Below are 25,076 nucleotides of genomic sequence, written 5' to 3' on the forward strand. Positions count from 1 at the left end.
GATGCTCACAATACTGTGTAAAATAAACAAGAGCAATGAAAAAAGCACCTAACAGACTGAGGGCCTGATTCAGACCCGCTCGCAAGCGCTCGCAAGCGGGTCGATGTTGGCAAAGTGCGCATGCGCTCGAGGGAGCCGGCTCCGTCGTGCGCATGTGCGAGACCCGCATAGCGATGGGCAAGCCGTCGCTATGGGTCTCGCTACAAAGGGGGCATGCTGTCGATGTTGAGTGACAGCACGCCCCCTTTGGTGGGCGTGCCGGGGGCGTTGCTGCCCAGACGGAGGCGTTCCCATGGGAACACCTACCATCTGGGGCCGGCCCCACTGACATCAAAAATTATATCAGTGGGAGTGCTTTTGGCTCTGATAGAGCCAAAAGCACTCCAGGGCTTGCGGCAGATGAGACCCTACCACAAGGGTCGCATCGCAAGCCCGATGGTCGCGATGGTCTTGACCTTCGCGACCATCTTTTTGGCCGCTTGCTATAGCTGTAGGTGTTCACCCACAACTATGCGAGCGGCCAGGAGGCCGCTCTAAGCTCTAAACAAAGAGAGGGAGGGCACTGATTCAGAGCGAGCGCTCTGTAAGAGCATCCAGCTCTGAATCAGGCCCTGAGGCCCTGATTCAGAGCCGGACGCTCTGACAGAGCGCTCACTCTGAATCAGGGCCGTCCCTCTGAATTTTAGAGTGGCCTCCTAGCCGCCACCCACAGCTATAGCGAGCAGCCAAAATGATGGTTGCGGGTCAAGACCATCGCGACCATCGGGCTTGCGATGAGACCCTTGTGGTAGGGTCTTGTTGCCGCAAGCCCTGGAGTGTTTTTGGCTCTATCAGAGCCGAAAGCACTCCCACTGACATCACTTGCGATGTCAGTGGGGTGGCCTCAGACGGTAGGCGTTCACATGGGAACGCCTCCATCTGGGCAGCCACGCCCCGGCACGCCCACCAAAGGGGGCGTGCTGTCACTCACCATCGACAGCACGCACCCTTTATAGCGAGACCCATAGCGATGGCTAGCCCGTCGCTATGCAGGTCTCGTGCATGCGCACGACGGAGCCGGCTCCCTCGTGCGCATGCACACTTGGCCAACATCGACCCGCTTGTGAGCGCTCAGCGCTCGCGAGCGGGTCTGAATTAGGCCCAGAATTTCTAAACCAGCCATGAATGCCTGCATTGGCTGTATAATTGTATGGGAGAACAAAAAGAGCATGGAAAGACTGAGAGGACTACATAAGTGACAACTGAATTTGAGGACTATGGGGTCTATGTACTAAGCCTTGGAGAGAATTATAGTGGATGGAGGTAAAGTACCAACCAATTAGCTCATAACTGTCATTTTTCAAACACAGAGACGTGACAGGAGCTGATTGGTTGGTAGTTTATTTCCAATCCCTTTCTCTCCAAGGCTTAGTACATAGACCCCTATGTGCTGTTATGCCTTTAACAGTACTGTTATGTAATGCCAGTTAATTTAATGGCATTTTCAACATGTGCAGTATAAACACCAACATTTGGAACGGGACACACTGGCATATGCAGTGGTGGGATCGCGCGTGCATGTGCAAAACACCGGCTGCTAGAGACTACATCAGCTGCAGCCTCTAGAAGCTGGGTAGAGCTACCCGAAAATGAAGATAAGTAGCTTCCATCTGGAAGCATTCTCTCTGCTAATCAGAGCCCGGACTGGCAGTAGTGTGTGTGATTGGTAGGTAGTGCTTCCAGTTAGAAGTCACTGACAGTCACTGTGTAGCCAATGCATTCACAGAGTGCAAATGGCTCACTGAGGTTGCAGATTTTACTGGAGGGGCTGCAGCCCTGCAGCCCCTAGGTAAAATCTGCCTCTGCTCATGAGATAATTATTAAAAGTGTACTAAACACAGTGGAGGCAGCAATGTTGAGGGATAAATCAGTATTCATGAGAATGCAGCCTATGTATTCAATAAGTATTATTATTATTATTAGTATTATTATTAGTATTATTATTATTAGTATCCTTTATATATATGGTGCACAACTGTATCCGCAGTGCCTTACAAAGTACATTGACTTACAGTACAATACAATACAGGACAAGGACATTAGTGATTAAAACATTCAATATAAGCAGCAAGGAGACAGCATTCAAGTGTTAAATGCCCTTGTGGGGAGTAAGGAGAAGAAAAAAGTATAAGGAGAAGAACGTGAGGGAAGAGGGCCTTGCTCATCAGAGCTTACATTCTAAATGGAAGGGGCAGACAAACAGGCGTGACAAAGATGGAGTAGACAAGGAGGAGACATAATAACTATTGACATAATTCAGGAACGAGACTGATTAATGGTTCAGACCACAAAATGACTGCCACGACTGTGTGTTTGTTGTTCCATCTTTGAACCTAAAGTATATATTTTTATTATTTCCTAAATTTCAAGCAGTAGTTCCTAAAATTTAGCAGCAGTTCCTTAGTCTATTTATCAATGGGAGATAGGCTTCCAATATTTAAGAAGCAGTGACAGCCTATTTAACAAAGACAATGGTGGTACAAGTCCAGCCAGCTATTTTCCTGTCATTACAATCTCAGGATGAAGTGTTTTTTTTACTTGCAAACTATATAAATGTATTTTTCTACTTTTATATATTTAATTTTTTAGATTTTTATTTTATTTTTAGTTGGAACAGTCACTGGATGCCCACATCTGGGATTCCAGTGCAGTGTGCATGTGTGACTCAGCAAAACCAAATCATGCATGCACAGTAAGAACAAGGTCTGGCCTATGAAGTGGTCAGTGTCTTCTTACCCCTGCCAGACAGTATTGACAACATTTTTTGAGAAATCCTGGCAATAGAATATTTTCTATAATTGCTATTTGATGAATAGACCCCTCAATCTGTCTATATAGCATTAAGTACACACTCACATCTCTAAAGGTCTAGATGAAGAAGCTTTGTTCTCTTGTGCTCTCACAGTGCATACATGTAGAGCAACCAACAACTCTTCACTTATTGATGCTCTAAACTGAAAATCGTTTAAAGCTGATCAATTTTAATAATTAACATTCTCAAAGTGCTTGGATTCATGTCAGGGAATACCAATTTACAGTTTGCATCCCAGTATAGTACCTAAAATCATGATTGTAATGTAATGCATAAGACATAAACATAATTAACAAATGTATCAACATATAAAAGTTAAATATGTATATAAGTTACATGTTATGCTGCATCCTAGACAGTTTTTAGTTTCATTTGACATTGTCCAATTGTAATAGGGAAGGATCTTGAGTGGCGGCCTTTCAGTGATTTGGCACAAAATCACTTTGAATATAAAAATGCTTTATTGTCAGCATAAAGGAATCAGGATATAAAACCCTCCTACCCTGCTAACTCACTAGTTGACTCTTCTCTGCTGACCACTCTATTTCTCTAGTGGCTGAGTCAGTCCTTTATATTTTAGAAGACCCCTACTCGGGCACAAACTTCAGTCTCTTTCTCCAGGGACACGGCACCATCTTGTCTTTAACTGAAAAGGCATTGCAGCCTGTGGTATCAGCAAATACTCTCAGTAGCTGCCTGAAGGAGACATACTGGCCCCTCAATGAGCATTCTGTTCAGCTCCATTCTAAAACCTATACTAAGCTCTCCATGCTTCCCATAGATGTCATCAGCAGAAACAAAGCTAAGGTGACTGGCAGGGCTTGTGCCAGATGTGGGGGTCACCAGCAGGGGCATCGAGTGCAGGGTAAGAAAGTTATTAGCTGATGTGACTCTTCTGATCCCTGTCTGGGCTAATTGAGGCGATGTAAGTCATGCAGCCCCACAACAACCGCATGGCCCTCAGAAAGGAAGTGTCTGTGTTCACTTGTTTGATTTAAGCAGCTCAGAAGTATAGAAAGAGCAAACAGCTAGCGGACTGGAGTGGCAGCTGTAACAGAGAAGCCTGTTACAGGCAAGGTAAGTTTTTAAAGGTGCAAAGAGAGAGTTTAGGAGGGAGCAATGATAGATACATGGAGGGGGCGTTGTGAAATATGGCGGGGACAGTGATGGTGATGTGGAGGGGCAATGAGAGAGCCAATGAAGAGGCAGTGAAAGATATGCAGGGGGCAATGAGTATATGGAGGGGCAATATGGAGGGGCAATGAGATGTGTGGACAGGGTACTGATAGAGCTATGGAGGGGCAGTGAGATAGATAAGTAGGAACAGAGAGAGATATGGAGGGTGAAGTGACAGAGATGTCAAGGGGCAATGAGAGAGGTATGAGGAGGCAGTAATAGAGTAATGGAGGGGACAGTCGTAGATATAGAGGGGACAGTGACAGAAATGTGGAGGAGGTGATGAGAGAGATGTGGAGGGGGCAGTGGCAGATATAGAGAGGACAGTGACAGAGATGTGGAGGAGGTGATGAGAGAGCTGTGGAGGGGGCAGTGGTAGATATAGAGGGGACAGTGACAGAGATGTGGAGGAGATGATGAGAGAGCTGTGGAGGGGGCAGTGGTAGATATAGAGGGGACAGTGACAGAAATGTGGAGGAGGTGATGAGAGAGCTGTGGAGGGGGCAGTGGGAGATATAGAGAGGACAGTGACAGAGATGTGGAGGAGGTGATGAGAGAGCTGTGGAGGGGGCAGTGGTAGATATAGAGAGGACAGTGACAGAAATGTGGAGGAGGTGATGAGAGAGCTGTGGAGGGTGCAGTGGCAGATATAGAGAGAACAGTGACAGAGATGTGGAGGAGATGATGAGAGAGCTGTGGAGGGGGCAGTGGTAGATATAGAGAGGACAGTGACAGAAATGTGGAGGAGGTGATGAGAGAGCTGTGGAGGGGGCAGTGGGAGATATAGAGAGGACAGTGACAGAGATGTGGAGGAGATGATGAGAGAGCTGTGGAGGGGGCAGTGGTAGATATAGAGAGGACAGTGACAGAGATGTGGAGGAGATGATGAGAGAGCTGTGGAGGGGGCAGTGGTAGATATAGAGGGGATAGTGACAGAAATGTGGAGGAGGTGATGAGAGAGCTGTGGAGGGGGCAGTGGGAGATATAGAGAGGACAGTGACAGAGATGTGGAAGAGGTGATGAGAGAGCTGTGGAGGGGGCAGTGAGAGATATAGAGAGGACAGTGACAGAGATGTGGAGGAGGTGATGAGAGAGCTGTGGAGGGGGCAGTGAGAGATATGGAGGGGGCACTGACAGAGATATGGAGGAGGTGATGAGAGAGCTGTGGAGGGGGCAGTGGTAGATATAGAGAGGACAGTGACAGAAATGTGGAGGAGGTGATGAGAGAGCTGTGGAGGGGGCAGTGGTAGATATAGAGAGGACAGTGACAGAGATGTGGAGAAGGTGATGAGAGAGCTATGGAGGGAGCATTGGTAGATATAGAGAGGACAGTGACAGAGATGTGGAGAAGGTGATGAGAGAGCTGTGCAGGGGGCAGTGAGAGATGGAGGGGGCACTGACAGAGATATGGAGGCCAGTAAGAGCTATGGAGGGAGATGTCAATGTGAGAGGCCCATGCATACTAATGCAGTATGTTGGTTGGTGACCAGAAGAGGTGATTTATGAAATGTTATTATGTAAGAATACAAATGTCTCGGAAAACTAATAAAAAAAAACACTTGTTATATTGATGTCAGAGTATTAGAACACTTCTAAAAGGCTATGCTCAGCATCAGGTGTCTTCTTTTTCACAAACAAGATACTGTAACATATATATATATATGGATGTTAAAGGTTATTCAAAGCCAGCCTTATCCTCTCATCTGCTCGTTTACCAACTTCTTTATACTGTTTTTATCTCCAAAGACAGAATGAACCATTTGTATTTGTAGCATTACCCACCCATTTAAAAAGCCAGTAGTCTAGCTTTTTAGCTGGTGCACTGATAGCAAAAAGTTTCCAAATTCTGTTGAACCCTTCAAATCTGGTCTAATACAGAGCCCCTACCTGCACACAATAGCACAACAATGACAACATACTGTATGTGCACTGAATTTGGAGGCTGTGGCATTTATTTCTTTCCTTTTACCAACATAGGTTTCTGGCTTCCACAAGAGATCTCAGGGACTGAATTATATTTTTTCAGAAGTCGAGGACATAGACATGCTTACTTGACACCTGAATCTCTTCACACACTCCTAGCATGCCTGGGGGGTAAAGGGTACGTGCCGGTCCCTCTCTACATTCACATTCTTTTCTTTAATTGTCTCACTTGTGTTTGTATTGGTTGACTGCTTCACAAAAATGTCAGGATCTTACATCACATAATATACAATGTGTTCTATTGGGACTTTTTAATGTTTAATGTTGCCAACTGATGTAAGCCTTAACTTACTTAAAAAGTGTGTGTATTAGGGAGGGTGGCATACTGAGTCTTTGCCTAGTTTAGCCCTTGGTGGTAGCTTCTTTTTCACCTTGATTAAGAGGCCAGAATTGATAGCAAACTACTGCAACCTAGCAGCCTGCCAGCTGTAAATCACAGTGGGCAGGCTGCTGTCTTGTAAATACCCTTGTTGTAGCAAAAAAATTCTAAGATAAAGAAAAACAATAGTGCCCAATTGTGAAGTGTGTAAGAAACATTTACTAAGTGGAATATATCATTATGGTGCTTAATTGTTTGGCCTCGTAACAGATGTAAAGAAAGAAGTGCTTATCTGAAGTCACTTTCTCCGAATGCAGCTGATTATGCATTACGTTAATGGAACCTATGAGGAGTCTTCAACTTTTTCCAAATGTTATCCTCCATATAATAGATATACAGTAACATAGCATATTGCTGTATACAAGTTTTATTACATAATAAGGAAATAAGAATCACACTCACATGAATAACAATAAAAATAGGTTTGTTTGAATTAGACCAGAAACTGGCAGATATTATACCTAACTCCATGTGGCCTTGGAAGAACAGGATTGTGGCAGAACAAGGTTTCAATTCGAATTTTGTCCCGGTGAGATTTTTCATAGGTTGCAGGCCTCAATGCTTTCAACTTGTAATCCAGCTATACTCATCAGAATGAATTGACTGTTTCCATCCGAGCACTGTTTATTCCTCATAATGTGAATTTAGAAATATAATAGGAAAGGAAAAGAAAAACTGGAACATAAGATTAAATCGCACCGCTGTGACATTGCTGTTCTGACGCAAAAATCAATTTGAGAATAATGTTACCACAATTATTGTCATCTCTACAAAATATATAGCACCTAGATGGAAGGAGATCTATTGTGATAGCTTAGAGATTACAAAGATGACTGGAGCAGTATATAAGGTATGAGAGGGAAGGGGGAAGTTATTAAATAGTGGAAGCGATTGAGAACAGTTAAAGCAATTGACAGTGAGAGCAGCTGTCATTTTGGGATAGGCACTGTAAACAGTGTACAGTGTGTGTGCGGTGGACTAGGGTTTTTGGTTTGTTAATATCCGAATACCATTGGATGCCTACATAGAAGGAAGAGGAGGCCATTCATGGATTTGGTAAGTATGCAATTAATGTAATTGGGATGTGCATTTTTTAAATTAAAATAAGATACTGCCACATGTGATGTGTGTGTACTGTTTTTATGTTAATATTTTGTTTACAGACAGACTACAGGTGCCAGCGGATCCTTAATGTCCAGGAATGATGGCACTTGTTGTTCCACAAGTGCCGGGATGCTGGGGCAAACTTGATGGTACCTGTTGACTGCCTGTCAAAAAACAATATGATGATCTGTTCTTTACACATTACCCCAGCACCCACCACCACCAGGGTGTGGGGAATAGAGGGTTGGTCCCACTTTTTGGGTTGAACAGTTTGGGACTGGTTAATGTGATGCAGGGGGACCCCACACTATGTGCCTCCCTGCATTATCCCCATGTCTGGTTCAGCCTGGTGCTGGTTATAGGAAAATAGTTTACTATTTATTTATTAACAGTTTCTTACAGCGACATATATTCCATTGTGCTTTACAATTGAAAACAACATTAATAGAACAAAACTGGGTAATAACAGACAGACATAGATGTAAAAGGGCCCTGCTCGCAATCTTACAATCTATAGGGAAATAGGTATTGAGGATAGGTGCTTCATATTGCATATTGGTCCAGCCAGATTGCAGATACTGTACTTGGTGGGCTGTATGATCCAGTCACACAGGAATGTTGACCTAGGGTTAGGAGGATGTGAAAGTGAAGAAAAAGAAAATATGTGAGGGTATGTATTGACTGTAAAAAGAGATGTTTTTAGATAGGGAAGCTATAAAGGTTATGTAGGTGGATTTGGAATCTGAAAATCTTGTCTGAAGAGGTGAGTTTTCAAGGAACGCTTGAAGGTTTGGAGATTAGCGGAAAGTCTTACTGTGCATGGGAGGGCATCCGAAAAAAGTCCTGTAACCGTGAATAGCAGTAAATAATGTGTGTGGATGAGAGACACAGATCTTGTGCAGATCAGAGAAGGCGGGTTGGGAGATATTTTCAGATAAGTGAAGAGATGTATGTTGGTGTGGTTTGGTTAATAGCCTTATGTATAAGTAAAAGTATTTTATATTGAATATGGTAGAAAACAGGAAACCAATGAAGGTACTGACAGAGTGGATCAGCAGGCAATGAACGTTTGGCGAGGAAAATCAGCCTCACAGCTGCATTCAAAATTAATTGTAGTGGCAAGAGTCTGTTTTTGGGAAGACCAGTCTAGAGACTATTTTAATAGTCAATGCGGGAAACAATGAGTGCATGGATTACAGTTTTTGCAGTGTCTTGTGCAAGATGTGGTCGAATTTTCGATATGTTTTTTAGATGTGCAGTATGTAACAAGATTTTGTTACATACATCTAAAAAAAGATCAGTTCAGAGTCAAGCATAACACCTAAGCAGCGGGCTTGTGGGGTGGGGTTGATTGTCGAGTTATCAACAGTGATAGAGATATCAGGTTGGTAACTACTATTGGCCGGTGAAAAAATGAACAAGATTAAACAGAATTTGAAACAGTGCGCAGTTAAAACCACCATGCAGCACAAATGTTGTGAAAGAAGTGTACATCCACATATACAATAAAATTATATGATAGAAGATAGAACTTCACAACAAACAGGCGCTCATAAAACTAAAATATCACCTCAGTGAGACAACAGAAAAAAATATAATAAACAATATTCACCAATAGATAATAAATTGTTTGGTACATGCAGATCCCAATACCGTTTCTTTCTGCAGGTCTGCAAAGACAGATGTCTCCCCTGCTCTTATAGAGCTCAGTTAGGGAAGACACAAAAAATCGAATATAGTGCAGTACCTTTTTTTTTTTAAAAAGAGTAGGTTTAATACATCAGTGCACTTACAATAGACAAAAAATATATCAGCATATATAAATACTCCAATTAGGCAGTGCGACTTCAGAAGGAATATCACTGTGGTCCCAGATATGGAATATGGGAAGGCTGGGTCTGGTCTCCGGATACAAGATCCACCACACTGGTCCTTCTGTATTAGTAATTTCCCTGGAGTGTCAGGTAAACGTGACCCGTTTCCGACCTTAATATGCTCCCTTTATAAACCCTCAAATTCGCCTGCTGAATTTTTACAGCTAATCAGCATCTTCTAATTAGCGCAGCATGTGCAGGGGAGCCTAGAGCCGGAAGTGACATGGTCACCTGCATTTCAACAAGACCCGGAAGCGGTCATATTTCCTCCAACCCGACTCCCACACCACAACTAAACATTAATAAAACAGACAATCTTTCTGGAAATGACGAAACCGCTTGCGTTCCTTTCAAACCAGGAAATAGCTGCATGAAATCAATCACCGTTTTCACATAATAAAAAAAAATATATATATAACAATTTAATTTGTTACAACAAAAAAACAGTCTCCAAAAGTTAAATTCATTATTCTGTGTTCTCCTTTTATGTTCACATTTTTTCCATAGATATAGCCTCCAGTTTGGTACAAATGCTCCAAATAGGTGCAAAGGAAAGTCCATAATAAAAAATTGGATTCACGAAGAGCATACAATGTAAAAATTAAAAAACAGTATCAATAAAAAACTATTTAAAGTCATACATATATATGTACAATATTGCGAATATTTGTGCAAAGAATGTAAAGATGAAAAATATTCCACAGGGTGTAAAGATATAATATAAAAGTGCTGGTGCATATAATAGGTGCAAGCAGTAGAAGCAAACCTACTGTATACCATAAAAAACTCTTTAACTCAAATTCACCGTTTAATCCCCTGGGAACAAGGGTACTCAATTGGTGGATCCACCTCATGGAGAAAATAATGAAACTGACCTTAAAGAAATAAAGATTTTTTACTTAAGTGATAGGGTTTTAACAGATAATTAAATTACTGTCCTTCAAAAAGATCTTAAGTTTGCCCCTTCACATCAACACAACTCTTTTAATGTTTTTTTAGACATACAGAAGTTCATAAGAAAAATTACTATTAAACGTTTTTTTCTTAAATAAAGGAAACGAGGAAGGATCTGTGGAGAAATCTAATTTTAAGTCCCCCTCATCTTTTTATCTGGTACAATCTAAAGGCAGTTGTAAAGATTGTTTTAACAAGGTTGTTTGTGAAGAAATTGATAAGGTCATATCAAAAGGGAACAAAAAAAAGAAAAATAAATTAAATTTAAGTAAAGAGGAATTTGAGACCATGAGATCCTTGAGAAAGGATACAAATCTGGTTATAAAACTGGCTGATAAGGGGGGTGGGGTGAATGAAATGCATAAACAATTAAATGATGGTAACACACAAGAAATTAAAGAGTGATCCTACAGTGTAGAAAAAGCATTGGTTGAATTTACAACCAAGGCTTTGGGAGATAATGTGATCACACGAAAGTGTTTTATTTTTTAAATATTAAAAACCAGACTATTCTGACCATTTATGTACTCTCTAAGATTCACAAAGACACCCTCCACCCCCCTGGATGACAAATAATTTCTGCCTGTAGTAGCCTTACAAGTAATTTATCTGCAATGGTAGACTTTTACTTACAACCTTTTGTTCAAGCTACAAAAGCTTACCTAAAATACACTGGCGATGCTATCAGGAAAATGTCAGAATATACATGAAAGGAGGGTGATTTTTTGTGCAGTGCAGATGTCAGCACATTATACACCCTCATAGAGATGGATAAAGGCATCCTGGCAGTATCCTATTTCTTGGACAAGAGTAACTTAAACTTGGAGCTTTTATCTTGGAACGTATGAAGTTCATTTTACCTAACATTTATTTTTATTTTGAGGGCACATTTTACCTACAGCAAGTGGGAACTGCAATGGGCACCAGGTTTACCCCCAGTTATGCAAATATTTTTATGGCATACTGGGAGGACCACCACATTTGGTTGAATTGGGTCCTTTTGGCAAACCTGGTGTCCTGGCAATGTTTTATAGATATGCTTTTTATTTGGAGGGGAAGCGATGAGTCTTTTTTAACATTTTGTGAGAACATCAATTTTAATGTTTTTTCAATTAAATTAATATTTTCATTAAGCAGAAATGAGGTATTGTTTTTAGATTTAAATATTTATATAAAGAATGGAGAGGTTCATACCAAAACTTTTAGAAAACCTACTGATTCAAATGGATTTATTGATTTCTCTAGTGCAATGATTTTCAACCTTTTCAACTTGAGGCACACTACAGAAGATTTTAAAATTGCCAAGGCACACAAGTTGGCGGTGTGCGTGACCAATGAAAAAACATAAACATTGGCTACCACATAAAAATGTAAACATTTTGGCCTCCACAGGAATAAAATACACTACATTGGCCTCCACAGGAATAAAATACACTACATTGGCCTCCACAGGAATAAAACACACTACATTGGACTCCTGAGGTATAAAATACACTCTACTACAAGTGCCCTGAGCTGACTGCCGCAGCAAACTTGACAACCACTTGCGGCACACTAGAGTGACATGGCACAGTGGTTGAAAAACACTGCTCTAGTGAACATCATGCTAAGTGGCTTGAGGGAATTCCCTTTGGCCAATTGTCTAGAATTAAGAGAAACTGTACAGAAAACAATATTTGTGAGAAACAATTGGAAGGAGCCTCGAATCACTTTCTTATGAAAGGCTATAAAAATGAGACTTTAAATAAAGCAAAAGTGAAAATTGACTCAATTGAAAGAAGTGAGTTATTGAGAACTAAAAGTAAAGAATCTAATACAGCAAATTTAGAATGGGCTTTTATAAGTCAATATAATAAATGTTTTAAAGATATAGAAAAGGTATTCAGAAAGTATTGGAATCTATTGAAACAGGACCCCATAATAGGGGAGTCCATACCGGAAAACCCAGTCTATATATAGAAGAGCCCTTACATTAAAAAATCAACTTGTAAAAAGCAGTTTAGAAAATGAGAATAGACAAAGCCAAAGAACAAAAGATTTCCACTGGTGTGGAACCTGACTAATGCGTAGAACGGTGAAGTCTGCCACTTGCAAAATGATAGACTTCACTGTTAATAATTGCACTTACCCCATCCGAGAATTTATCACGTGCCACTCTAAAAATGTTATATACTTGTTGGAGTGTGCATGTGGATTATTCTATGTGGGAAAAAAGTAGATGCTTAAAGACTAGGTTAGCAGAACATATATATATATATATGTATATATGTAAAAGTTTACATACCCATACTGTATCAGCCCATTTTAAGAAAAGTCTTAATTCAAATGAATGCGAATGAAAAACATTTTTTTACATTCAATTAATTCTGCCGAAATGGCGTACTAGAGATATGGAGAAGATTTTATCACAGGCAGAGATGAGGCAGATCCACAAATTGAGCACCCTTGTTCCCAGGGGATTAAATGGTGATTTTGAATGAAAGTGTTTTTGCTATAGGTTTGCTTCTACTGTTTGCACCTATTATATGCACCAGCACTTTTATGTTATATCTTTACACCCTGTGGAATAATTTTCATCTTTACATTCTTAAATATTCGCAATTTTGAACATATATATGTATAATTTTAAATTGTTTTTATTGATACTGTTTTTTATTTTTTACTTTTTATTCTCTTCGTGAATCCAATGTTTTATTATGGACCTTCCTTTGCACCTATTTGGAGCATTTGTGCCATACTGGAGGCTATATCTATGGACAAAAATGTGGACATAAAAGGAGAACACAGAATAATGAATTTAACTTTTGGAGACTGTTTATATGTTGTGACAAATTAAAATGTTATATATATTTTTTTTATTATGTGAAAACGGTGCATGGAATGCAAGCGGTTGCTTCATTTCCAGAATGATGGCTGTCTGTTTTATTAAATGTTTAGTTGTGGTGTGGGAGCCGGGTTGAAGGATATACGGCCGCTTCCGGGTCTTGTTGAAATGCAGGTGACCGTGTCACTTCAGGTTCTAGGCTCCCCTGCACATGCCGCACTGATTAGAAGATGCTGATTAGCGGTAAATGTCGGCAGCTGAATTTGAGGATTTATAAAGGGAGGATTATGTAAGCACAACACGCTTTTGATGAAGGACCTGTTAAGGTCAGAAACGCGTCAAGCATAGCTCACGTTTACCTGACACTCTGGGGAAATTGCTAATACAGAAAGACCCGTGTGGTGGATCTTGTATCCGGAGACCAGACCCAGCCTTCCCATATTCCATATCTGGGACTGCAGTGATTATTCCTTCTGAAGTCTCATTGTCTAATTGGAGTATATATATATATGCTGATATATTTTTTGTCTATTATAAGTGTACTGGTATATTAAATCTACTCTTTATTAAAAAAAGTTACTGCACTATATTCAATTTTTTTGTGTCTTCCCTAGCTGAGCTTTATAAGAGCAGGGGAGACATCTGTCTTTGCAGATCTGCAGCAAGAAATGGTATTGGGATCTGCATGTACCAAACATTTTATGAACTATTGGTAAATATTGTTTATTATATTTTGTCTGTTGTCTCACTGAGATGATATTTTAGTTTATGTGTTAACCACTAAGCACCTGTTTGTTGTGAAGTTCTTTCTTCTACAATTGGCCGGTGGAAATATAATTAATTCTGTTTTGGTATATATTAAGTGTGAGGTGGTGAGATGACATCCAAGATGAAATGGCAGAAAGACATTCAGTGACATGGAACAGCACAGATGGTGACAAATCTGGGGAGGAAAGGTAGATGTAAGTATCATATGTGTACAGATGATACTGAAATCCAAAATAGTTGATTAGTTTGCAAAGAGAAGTAATATAGATTGAGAAAAACAGAGGACTTAAGACTGTGCTTTGCGGTACTCCAACTGAATGAGGAAGCAAAGAGGAGGCAGAATCACTAAAGCGAAAAGTAGAAGAGCAATTAGATAAGTAGGATGAGAACCAAGAAAGGGCTGTGTCCTGAAGACCGAGGGATTGCAGTGTTTGGCTGAGGACGAGCACACCATTCAATTTTGCATGTTATCAATCTTAACCTTGAAAAGAAAGCAACATCTCTTGCACTGATAGTAGCAGATGGGTTGGGTGAGGGAGGGCTAAGAAATGATTTAAATGTATTAAAAAGTCACTTTGGGTTAGAAGCATGGGCATAGATGAGAGATTGTTTTTTTCACCATATTTTCCCATAGCAGCCCAGGCTGAAAGGTCTTAGGCTGGTATGGAGGAGAACAAATGTAACTACTTGTATGTTGTTACACCTAACGAAGCCTGCACACATCATAGTGATCTGTGCAGTGCTTCTCCCAAACTTGTCTGCCTCAGGCCGTCAATTTGTGGTCAGTTTTTGGTTGTTTTTAAAATTACCATTAGTAAATCTGCAGATTCTATTCTTGTCTATGTAAAAAAGTTGATTGTTGGTCCCATATTCTATTTTTGGTTTGTTTTCCATGGATTTCCATTTAGTAAATGGCAAAACTGACGGAAAATCACCCAAAAAAGCCAAAACCGACCTTTAGTAAATTTACCCCTGAGCATCTTTACATCATACAGTGTGAGATGCCTGGCACAACTGAGATCCAAGACGATGTGTATCATATTTTTCTTTACATTTTGCTTCTTAGTTGCATTTCAGACACAGCGGAAAAGCCACTCACAGTGTCCCACAGATGCTAGGCTGCCACAATAACTGCACAGGAACTGGTTCTACACAGTACAAAGTCACAGATGATGCTCAACATAACTTAGAGTGAGGTAAGTTGTGGCTGCTATCATCATAGCCCTTTTTTTTTTACTTCAGACTCAGGCCCTGATTTAGAATGGGCCGCAAATGTGATCGTAGCTGCTATTTCGCACAGAATGCAGCTGCGAAAATATGTTCCAAAACTTACCCTAGCATAAGGATGTCCACCGCTGCCTTCTCATATGCATATGACGTCGCTTATCTGCGTAAATATCGGTAACATCGACACAGTGGTGTAACTTGATCCCAGGTGCCCGAAGGCAAGATAAATGTTGGTGCCCCCACCGCTGCCCACCTATGCAGTTCCTTTTATACAATGCCCCCAGTAGTGATCCCCCTATGCAGTGCCCGCCTATGTAGTGCCCCCAGTAATGGTCCCCCTATGCAGTGCCTCCTGTAGTGGTCCCCCTATGCAGTACCTCCAGTACTGGTCCCCCTATGCAGTGCCCCCAGTAGTAAGGCCCCTGTAGTGCCCCCAATAGTAAGGCCCCTGTAGTGCCCCCAATAGTAAAGCCCCTGTAGTGCCCCCAATAGTAAAGCCCCTGTAGTGCCCCATATGATGCCCCCAATAGTAATGCTGCTGTAGTGCCCCAATATGATGCCCCCAGTAGAAAGGCCCCTGTAGTAAGCCCCCTGTAATGCCCCCAGTAGTAAGTCCCCTGTAATGGCCCCAGTAGTAAGCCCCCTGAAATAAGCCCCCAGTAGTAAGCCCCCTGCAGTGCCCCCAGTAGTAAGCACCCTGTAATGCCCCCTGTAGTAAGTCCCCTGCAATAATCCCCCTGTAGTGCCCCCACTATTAAGCTCCCTGTAAAGCCCCAGTAGTCAGCCCCCCGTAATAAGTCCTCAGTAGTAAGCCCCCTGTAATGCCCCCAGTATTGAGCCCCCTGTAGTGCCCCCCCGCATGCACTCATGCATGCACACACACCCATGCAAAAAATATATATATACTTACCTTAAGCCCCCCTCCAGTTGCTGCTGCCATCCATCCCCGGCGCCCGCTTCTCGGAACTATGGGAGTGATGTCATGACGTCACTTCCATAGTGCACTGCGGGACCCGGAAGCCGGAGCTCAGGAGGGAGTTCCATCCTCCGGCTAACACCGGGGGGAGAGAAGGAGCTGGGCACCTGCTAGCAACACACTCAGTGGGCGCCCGGCAAATGGAGGCTGCAGGGGTTGTCACCCCCTGCACCCTCCGTAGTTACGCCATTGGAGGTGGAGCGCCGATCAGCGGTGCTCCTTATCCATGCAGCTCCAGGTGACATTGGAGCCAGGTGCCCCCTTCAGGGCTGGCACCCGGCGGCAAATGACTCCATTGTCTCAGGGAGTTCTGCCACTGCATCGACACACATCGAGCAGCCATCTTGCCCTTGCGGGAGGTCTGACCAGACGCCAACACTGCAGCTCTCCTGACACGCAGAGGACTCTCATGCTGCTTATGTAATCGTAATGGCTAATTTATGCACGCCCATGTAAGAGAATTTAAATGGTAAGACACACTTGCTTTTTTTTGAGCCCCCGTTACCTCCCCCAAATGCTGACAACCTGTCACTCACTTTGCGAATGGGTTCTCTGTGCATGCGGAATTACAAAACAATCAGTGCACAGTCCAGCTTATACACATCTGCAATGGGAAACAATTGCTTGATCTGTGTAATAAGTAATCACCATTGCGTCCTTCTCAGGCCCTCAATCACACACAGATGTACAAATGTTGCAAGCCCCAGTGGTCTGTGTACACTAACAATGCAGTTTTGCCGCTTCAAGTAGTTTATTTTAACTCTTGTAAGCAAAATGGGCGAGCTCAATGGTAGCATAATGATTTGATTGGTGATGCTTAAACATCATTGTACAGTTGACACAATTAGAATATGTCTGTAAGTTCAAAGTGATCTGAAAGTAACTAATGAAGGATTATGTTCTTAATTGAAAATGTCATATTGCTGAAACAGTAGTGGTGGCATTTCACATAGGTATAAGAACTGAGAAGATAACTGTTGGAGTGCGTTATAAGGCATGCTACAAGCAGCGGCTGAGGTTTTGAGAGTCCCAAGGGGCAAAATTCACTCTCAGCCACTAAATAGTTTTAATATATACCGTGATTTGCATAATTAATGCAGCATTAATCAAAAACTACAAGGTTATATGGGATCTGTTGCTGGGGATTCTATAAAAAGAAACAATAAGTTCTCAGACTGTTCTAATAGGTGACAAAGGTTGAGACTGAGACTTAAATGAAGATCTTGATGTGTGGAATGAAAATTACATTCGACTAATCTTTGGCTTAAGTAAAGGTGATTTATTTATAGAAGTTAAAAAAAAACAATCTTTAAATGTGACATTGGTGAACATGGCAGAAAAAAAAATGGAACGTAAAAAGGTAGCTTATTAAAATATGCCAGCTAGAATGAGGAGGGAATTGATGTAATTCTACAGTGTATGCTGTATTTTTGGAAGGACCAGTAGTATGCACTAAAATACACAAGCAAAGTCCTTGTCCTTGGTGAGGTCCTCCGCTGGGCTGTTGGCAACCTAACGCTGCCAGCGATGGGGATCCAGCGTTATGCACAATCGCGGCGGTCTGTCAGCGCATGTGCATGACACGGGGACTCGGCAATGCCTGGAATGTTTCGCTGAAGCCAGAAAGGCAATGCTGAGCTCCATTGCCGGCGATGGGGACCGCATTGCCGTCGCCATCTAAAAGATGCAGAGAGCGATACTGCGACGAACAGCGGTAATCTTAGATTACCGATGTTTGTTAAATGCAGAAATGAGGACATAACCGCTTTAGTGAGCGCTAAAGGGGTTATGCTTCGTTGGTAAATGGGGATCTCTGTTTGAAAAATGTCAGGAACTGATTGGTTGTTAGTTTATCACTCTCCAATTTATCACTTTCCAGAGGTTAGTACATCAAAGATCAAGTCAATGGTTTGTCAATGTTTGCTGCTGCGAAATAAAAGTATTTATATAGAAATGTACAGTTTTGAAATTTGCAGACAAGGATTTACAATAACTATGCTAGAGTAGTGGAACCCACCAGCATGGGCTTAAATATTAATAAACAGGCCTAAAAGAGGCCGAAAAGATTTATCATCGGAAGATGTTATTTTGAATATTAAATATTTAGCCACATTTAACTCAATAGTAAATTAGTGAAAAGTTTAACACTGTTTGTTATTTTCCTCTCATTCTGGGCAAAATTTCCATTTCTGATGGAATTTGGCTTTGGGGGGTTAGATGAACTAAGTCTTGGAGAAAGATAAAATAACAAACTGTCAGTTCCTGTCATTTTTCAAATACAGCCTGTAATGTGACAGTTAGGAGCTGATTGGGTGGTATTTTATCTCTCTCCACTTTATCTCTTTCCAAGGCTTAGTACATTTCTGCTATAATATTTGCTCTACATGTATTTCTCTATTATTATACCCCAATTAACCATAGGATAGAATGAACTGACACCACTGTTGCTGTTGTTGTTGTCATCCCAGGTCTATATATAGACTAAAAGCAGAATTTACAAAACCAGCATGAACTTGAAAATTCAATTACTGTAGAACAAAATTCTGCAGAATTACTCTATTTAAAAAAATCCAACACAATAATGGTCTTTACTTTAATAGGACCACTTTCTTACTTAGAAAAAAAAACTCCTTTCTGCTATGCAGCTAAAACAAGCATGTGATAAAGATAATTCCTTGCCTGCCTAGCACAGTGAGCAGAATTTGGTTTGTGTGGCTATTAATATAAATGGGAGTGGCTTCCTAATCCATACTAACACACTGTAACATATTACATGCAGCACTATCAATTCATCCCATTTTAGTTGCACCCTCTTTATAAATAACTGCAGGTTGTACTTTCAAGCCTGACACTTCCTTCCATAAAAAAGTGTACAAAATAAATTTTTAGTTTGGAAACATTTTATTGAAACCCTCCATCCCGCTGCCAAGTTGCAAATTAGAACATGCTTTCAATTGACAGTTTGGTATGAACCAAAGTAGCTTTTAGAAGACCCGCTAATCCCACTCTGAACGCTCCCTCAAAACTAGATTACTACTCTTATTACCTTAGCTCCCGAAAATCACGTGGTGCTCCCAGCAGCCCAGAAGTCTCCCGGCCGCCGCCAGTCGGTAAGTATGGTTTGTACATATGGGATGTAGTTAATAGATCGGCAATGCCGCCGGTCTAATTCCCGACACGACCTGCCCGACAAGGGACTTAAGATAGGCATCGATGCATATCTTAATCTCGATGCCAGAAGACCGACCCCCGCTATCCTGATCGTCTTCTGACGGGTAAGTATAACACTTAGCCAGGGGATGGGGGGGTTTGGTTTAGGCACCCCAGTGGGGACTTAGGGTTAGGCATCCCCCCTCGGGGAAGGTTAGGGTTAGGCTAGGGGAAGGGGAGTTAGGGTTAGGCACTAGGGGGGGAGGTTAGGGTTAGGAACCCCCCTGAGAGGTTAGGGTGCGGGGAGGGGGGTTTAGGTTTAGGCACCGCTGGGGGAAGGTTAGGGTTAGGCAGTAGGAGGGGAGGTTATAGTTAGGCACCTTTAAGGGAGGGTTAGGGGGGGAGGGGAGGGTTAGGGTATTTACCAACACCCGTCGGGATCTCGATCTGTTGCACTGTCACTGTCGGGATTTGAACTGGCGGCTGTTGAGCTGCTGGTATTTCAATCCCATTCCATACATATATGATATGTTAGTCATTATGGACCCCTGAGAAGAACATTATCTGCTTCCTATCCAATGAGGCAAATGGCAGCTCTTCACCGCTAAATGAACTTTTTTCACATGTGCATTGTAAACATTTTAAAAAGTGTCTCTTAGCTAGAACATATTCAAGACTCAGATATGGTCCCAATGACTGTCACAGGAATTTGGGGCTATTGGCAGATACTGTAACAGCTCCAGAAGCCACTGAGCTGTTCAGAAATCATTTTGCCAGCAGACTAAACTAATGGCATAAAATTGTATTGTGGTGAACTAAACATCTATTCTCACTCTGCTTTGCAGCAAGTTCATTATATCTTATTCTACTTTTGTGATTCTGTTAGGTCTCCCCAGATATGGTTTATGAGCATTAATTCATGTTAAAAGGAATTATTTTCAAATGTAGAATTGTGCTTAAAAATATCTGCAAGCTGACCTCTACTGTCTCTTCCTGCTCCCAAGTATTTATTATTATTTTTATTACCATTATTATTTTATTACCAGTTATTTATAAAACCATACATACATTCTGCAGCACTTTTACAGAGAATATTTGCCCATTCACAACAGTCCACGCCCCAGTGGAGCTTACAATCTATGGGCCAGATTCAGAGCCGGACGCAATTAGCGCTCGCTCGTCCAGAAAATAGGGGTGGCTATTCAAATGAACCGTTCGCTCTTTGCGGTCTGTTCACACCTCTAGGTCTGAACGAGCGAACAAAACTTGCGGTCATTTTTTGGAAACTACGCCCCCTGGCCACTCGCATCCTACGTCATGTCCGCTATTTATTAGATTAATCGAGTACATCGACCAGCGTATGAACTGCTTGCTATTCTTGTGGTTGGTTTTTGCTACCACAATCTTGCGAGCAGTTCTGGCTATAAAACAACCCAGTGACGTGGTCAATGACGCTGCTGTTTTAATTATGCACACCCATAAAACGCCCGTTTTGACCTTTAAGCACGCCTGCGTTCTGATCTCCACTCCCCGTTTTCAAGCACCTTCCCCTGTTACCACCCACATACGCCTCTTTCTGTCACTCAAATTATCAGGCACTCGCTATTTTGCGAGCACATGAATTTCGACCGCACTGACTGGTTCGCGCATGCGTATAACGATCCGTACGCATGCGCAGTTGGGCAAACATCGCTCGGAGCGAACGAGAGGCCGCTTAGAGCGGCTCTGAATCAGGCCCTTTATTCCCTACCAAATGTACACATACATACATACTAGGGTTAATTTTTTTTGTCAGGAGCCAATTAACTTGCCAGTACATATTTGGAGTATGGGAGGAAACTGGAGTACCCGGAGGAAACCCACGCAAGCACAGGGAGAATATACAAACTCCACACAGTTAGAGCCATGGTGGGTATCGAACCCAGAATCTCAGTGCTGTGAAGTAGTAATGCTAACCATTACACCATCCATGCTGCCCAAATTATTATCATTAAGATTTGATTTATGGCACCAGCATGTTTCTTTACGCCGTCAGATTCATGTTAAATCATAAAGTGCAAAAAGGTAAGAGTCCGCACAAGTTTAACCAATAAATAATTATACATAAGATATACCAACATTGGGGTCTATTAAAGTGATGAATTTCATTAAATGACACTGGATTGGTGGTGCACCCACGATATTTGTGTAAAACACATGAATAAATATAATTTTGCAAAGACACAAAAAAGAAAGAAAAAAGACAAATATGCCTTACATGGGGCACTCTTGCAAGATATGTGAACAGTCAGAAAGTTGCTAAATGAAATAATTAAAGCTTAACATTTAATATTATCCTTAAAATAAATTCTCTAATGATGAAAAAAGTATATTTATGAATGAATCAATCAGGTTAATACTTCTCATAAATAGATGACAATACACCACCTTGCTGATAGGGAAATATGCAATGTGAAAAATTAACACATCCTCTTCCAAAATCACAAGGTGTAAAATGAAAACGGTTTACTGTACTATAGGTCCTAAATATTACTGAGTGTACAAATAAATAATCAAAAGGACAAGTATAGTAAACAGAGCAGTTGAAAACGCAATATCTGCTCATATGGTCCCATTATAATCATCACTTTATGCAGTAACCACGATGTCTCTCTACTTTGTTTACATATGCTAATTAATCTCATTAGTCACTCCCTTGGATCGTAGTGTCTGTCTGTGATTTGTCAGAATCCCATGTGCTTGTGGATAGGGCGATGTCTCTGTCACTCCTAGACACAGCCATTTGATTGGACTTCAGTCCTTTATTTACCAGTATGTCAGAGGAAATTCCTGGCGATCAGGTGACCAAGCTCCGGCGAAACGCGCGTCCACACGCTCACAGCAGCAGGAACTTCTCAGCACACCGCTTTGCAGCTATTGATTCACTAATCAGGTACTTTTCTATCTCTCTCTAGTGCTCTCTCATCTGGGTTTTCAGCTGCTGACTCCCCCTGCAATGCCCTTTGGTATCAGGGGAGAGACGCAGCCCTATCCCAGACAGCAGAAGCGCTGTCTGTTGTTTCACCTGGGATCCACGTGGCTGTCACTCTCTCATCCCCCTTATGATTCAGATAGGGGACAGTAGAAGTGATCCCACGCTGTTCTTCCCCAGGCCTTACTTCCTTCAACAGTGGTTTATTTCCACTTATAGCCAGGTGACAGACATTAACGCTGAGCATATCTCATTGTTCATTATTCTACAAGATGTGGCCACTAATCTGCTATTTGAATTACCTATTGTTTGGGTTTAATTTATATTGATTTTGTCACTGATATATTGCTTTATTTATATATCTTGTTCATGTCAATTCATCAACAGACATCAAGATTATTTAAATGTTACAGATGCCTTATTTATAGGATATATCTACTATATGCTGCAAACTATATGTTGTACTATATGTACTGGTGCCTTGATTATATAAATATTGGCACCATATCCGTTTTTTCTTTGGTGTGCTAGCCCATTATAATTTTTACCAAGGGCTCTGAGATTGAAGTTCATTACATGTATATTTTCGCCATTTTCGCACACGTAATTTATGTGTGTATTCTCAAATAGAAAATTTGCGTTTTCAACTGCTCTGTTTACTATACTTGTCCTTTTGATTATTTATTTGTACACTCAGTAATATTTAGGACCTATAGTACAGTAAACCATTTTCATTTTACACCTTGTGATTTTGGAAGAGGATGTGTTAATTTTTCACATTGCATATTTCCCTATCAGCAAGGTGGTATATTGTCATCTATTTATGAGAAGTATTAACCTGATTGATTCATTCATAAATATACTTTTTTCATCATTAGAGAATTTATTTTAAGGATAATATTAAATGTTATGCTTTAATTATTTCATTTAGCATCTTTCTGACTGTTCATATATCTTGCAAGAGTGCCCCATGTAAGGCATATTTGTCTTTTTTCTTTCTTTTTTGTGTCTTTGCAAAATTATATTTATTCATGTTAAATCATCCCTTCTATAATCACCCATCATTTTAGTACCTCCAGCCCCTGCTTTGCTTCCTGTTGTCAGGACCTTTTCTCCTCTAGCTTCATTTTAGATCATAGATGTATAATTTATAACTTATTTCCAGATAGACCTGTCTCCAACCCACTCACACCTGTCCTCGTTGTGCCTACCTCCCTATAAATAGAGAAAAATGAGGTTCGAGTTTTATCTGCTTGATCTTTATATACATCCTACAGGATTTTATCGTACATGACCCTGCTGTACAATGATTTATATACAGTATGTCACTCATGCTTGAATTGTCTTTCTTATTTGGTGTTTGTAACCAACAGAGGTAAAGCATTATAAATATTTATGTAAGAAGCATAGCCAATGTGAAAAACTGTGTGATATCTATTGGTGAAGGAAGCAGAGCAGTTTTCATGTTTTCTGAGCGTCAGTCAAGAAACAGCCATATAGGAAGGCTTTGTTGTAGTTGGCTGGCTTAACAAATAATGCAATATTTTGTAACTAACAATCCCTGAACATAAAATGAAATAGTTTGGAATGTAAATTGGTGATTGCCCCATCCTCTATATGGACATTGTTTTAGGTTACAGCTATTTAAAAATTCTGCTTAGCAAATTCCTGTAGATATATTGTAGCTGTCTCAGACATTATGACTAGGATGTTCCAATTGGAGTTCAGAAACTAAAACCCCCTGATTTCACCCACAGGGGAGGGGCATTTAGATGGGTGAATGCAAATCAGATCATCATGGGGCCAGCTGTTGTATGTAAATAGAGCCCACATGTTATTGACATACTCAAGGTTATACAGTCAGAGAGGCAGAGCTAAAAATAGTTTAACATCAACTAATTTTTTTTCTATTCAACCTATTTTCATATTGAATGTACAGTAATGCTATAGAACATTACATTCAGAAAAGAGTACACAGGGGTCAATGTATTACATGTTTGCCCACTTTTGAAAAAGCATTTCAGGGAGATTGTGAAAGCAACACCTATGAGCGCGGTGGTAAAGTGGGCATGTACAGCTACATCTGAGGGGCGTGTCATAAAATTGATTTGCATCCAAATGTAAATGAGCCCTAAAGCAGTTAGTAAGATCTACTTGTTGATGAAAACACACTGATACTTTTCAGAAAATGCATGTAGCCATAGGGATCACTGTGTCTTATAACCAACACAGGAAAAAGATACTAATGATCCTTTTTGAATGTATATATCTCTGGGGGGGTTTTATATAAAAGTTTCATAATGGGGGTAAGGTGCAATCAGGGAGATTGCTACATTCTTCAGGGAGTCAGGGAGATTGCTACTATTTCAGGGAGCCTCCCTGACAATCAGGGAGAATTGGCAAGTACAGTAAGATGTATTAACATGTCCCTTACCACTGAGCTAAGAGACATTCTGCATCGCTGCTTATTGCAGCAATGCAGGATGTCTTACAGTTTAAATGTATTAAAAATAGTCACTGGAGTGGTGCTATGGTAACTCACCTCATCTGCAATTTCTGCCCTGCCTGGAAAGCTCCTGTGTGGCCACTTAGCACATGTGTGAGAATTCGGTAAACCATGAGGTCTCATTACGGCACATGTTCAAGGACAACTGGTGACAGGTCTGGTATTTTAGAGATGTGCGCCGACCCCCGTGTTTTGGTTTTAGATCTGGATTCACCTATGTGTTTTGGTCTTGGTTTTGCAAAACCACCCTCAGGTGTTTTGGTTTTAAATTTGTATTTTTCTTAAAAAAAATACAATTGAAAAACAGTTAAAATTACATCATTTTGACCTGTT

Source organism: Taudactylus pleione, unplaced genomic scaffold, assembly GCF_031769625.1.
Source record: "Taudactylus pleione unplaced genomic scaffold, aTauple2 ptg000519l, whole genome shotgun sequence".
In the NCBI taxonomy this organism is placed as follows: Eukaryota; Metazoa; Chordata; class Amphibia; order Anura; family Myobatrachidae; genus Taudactylus; species Taudactylus pleione.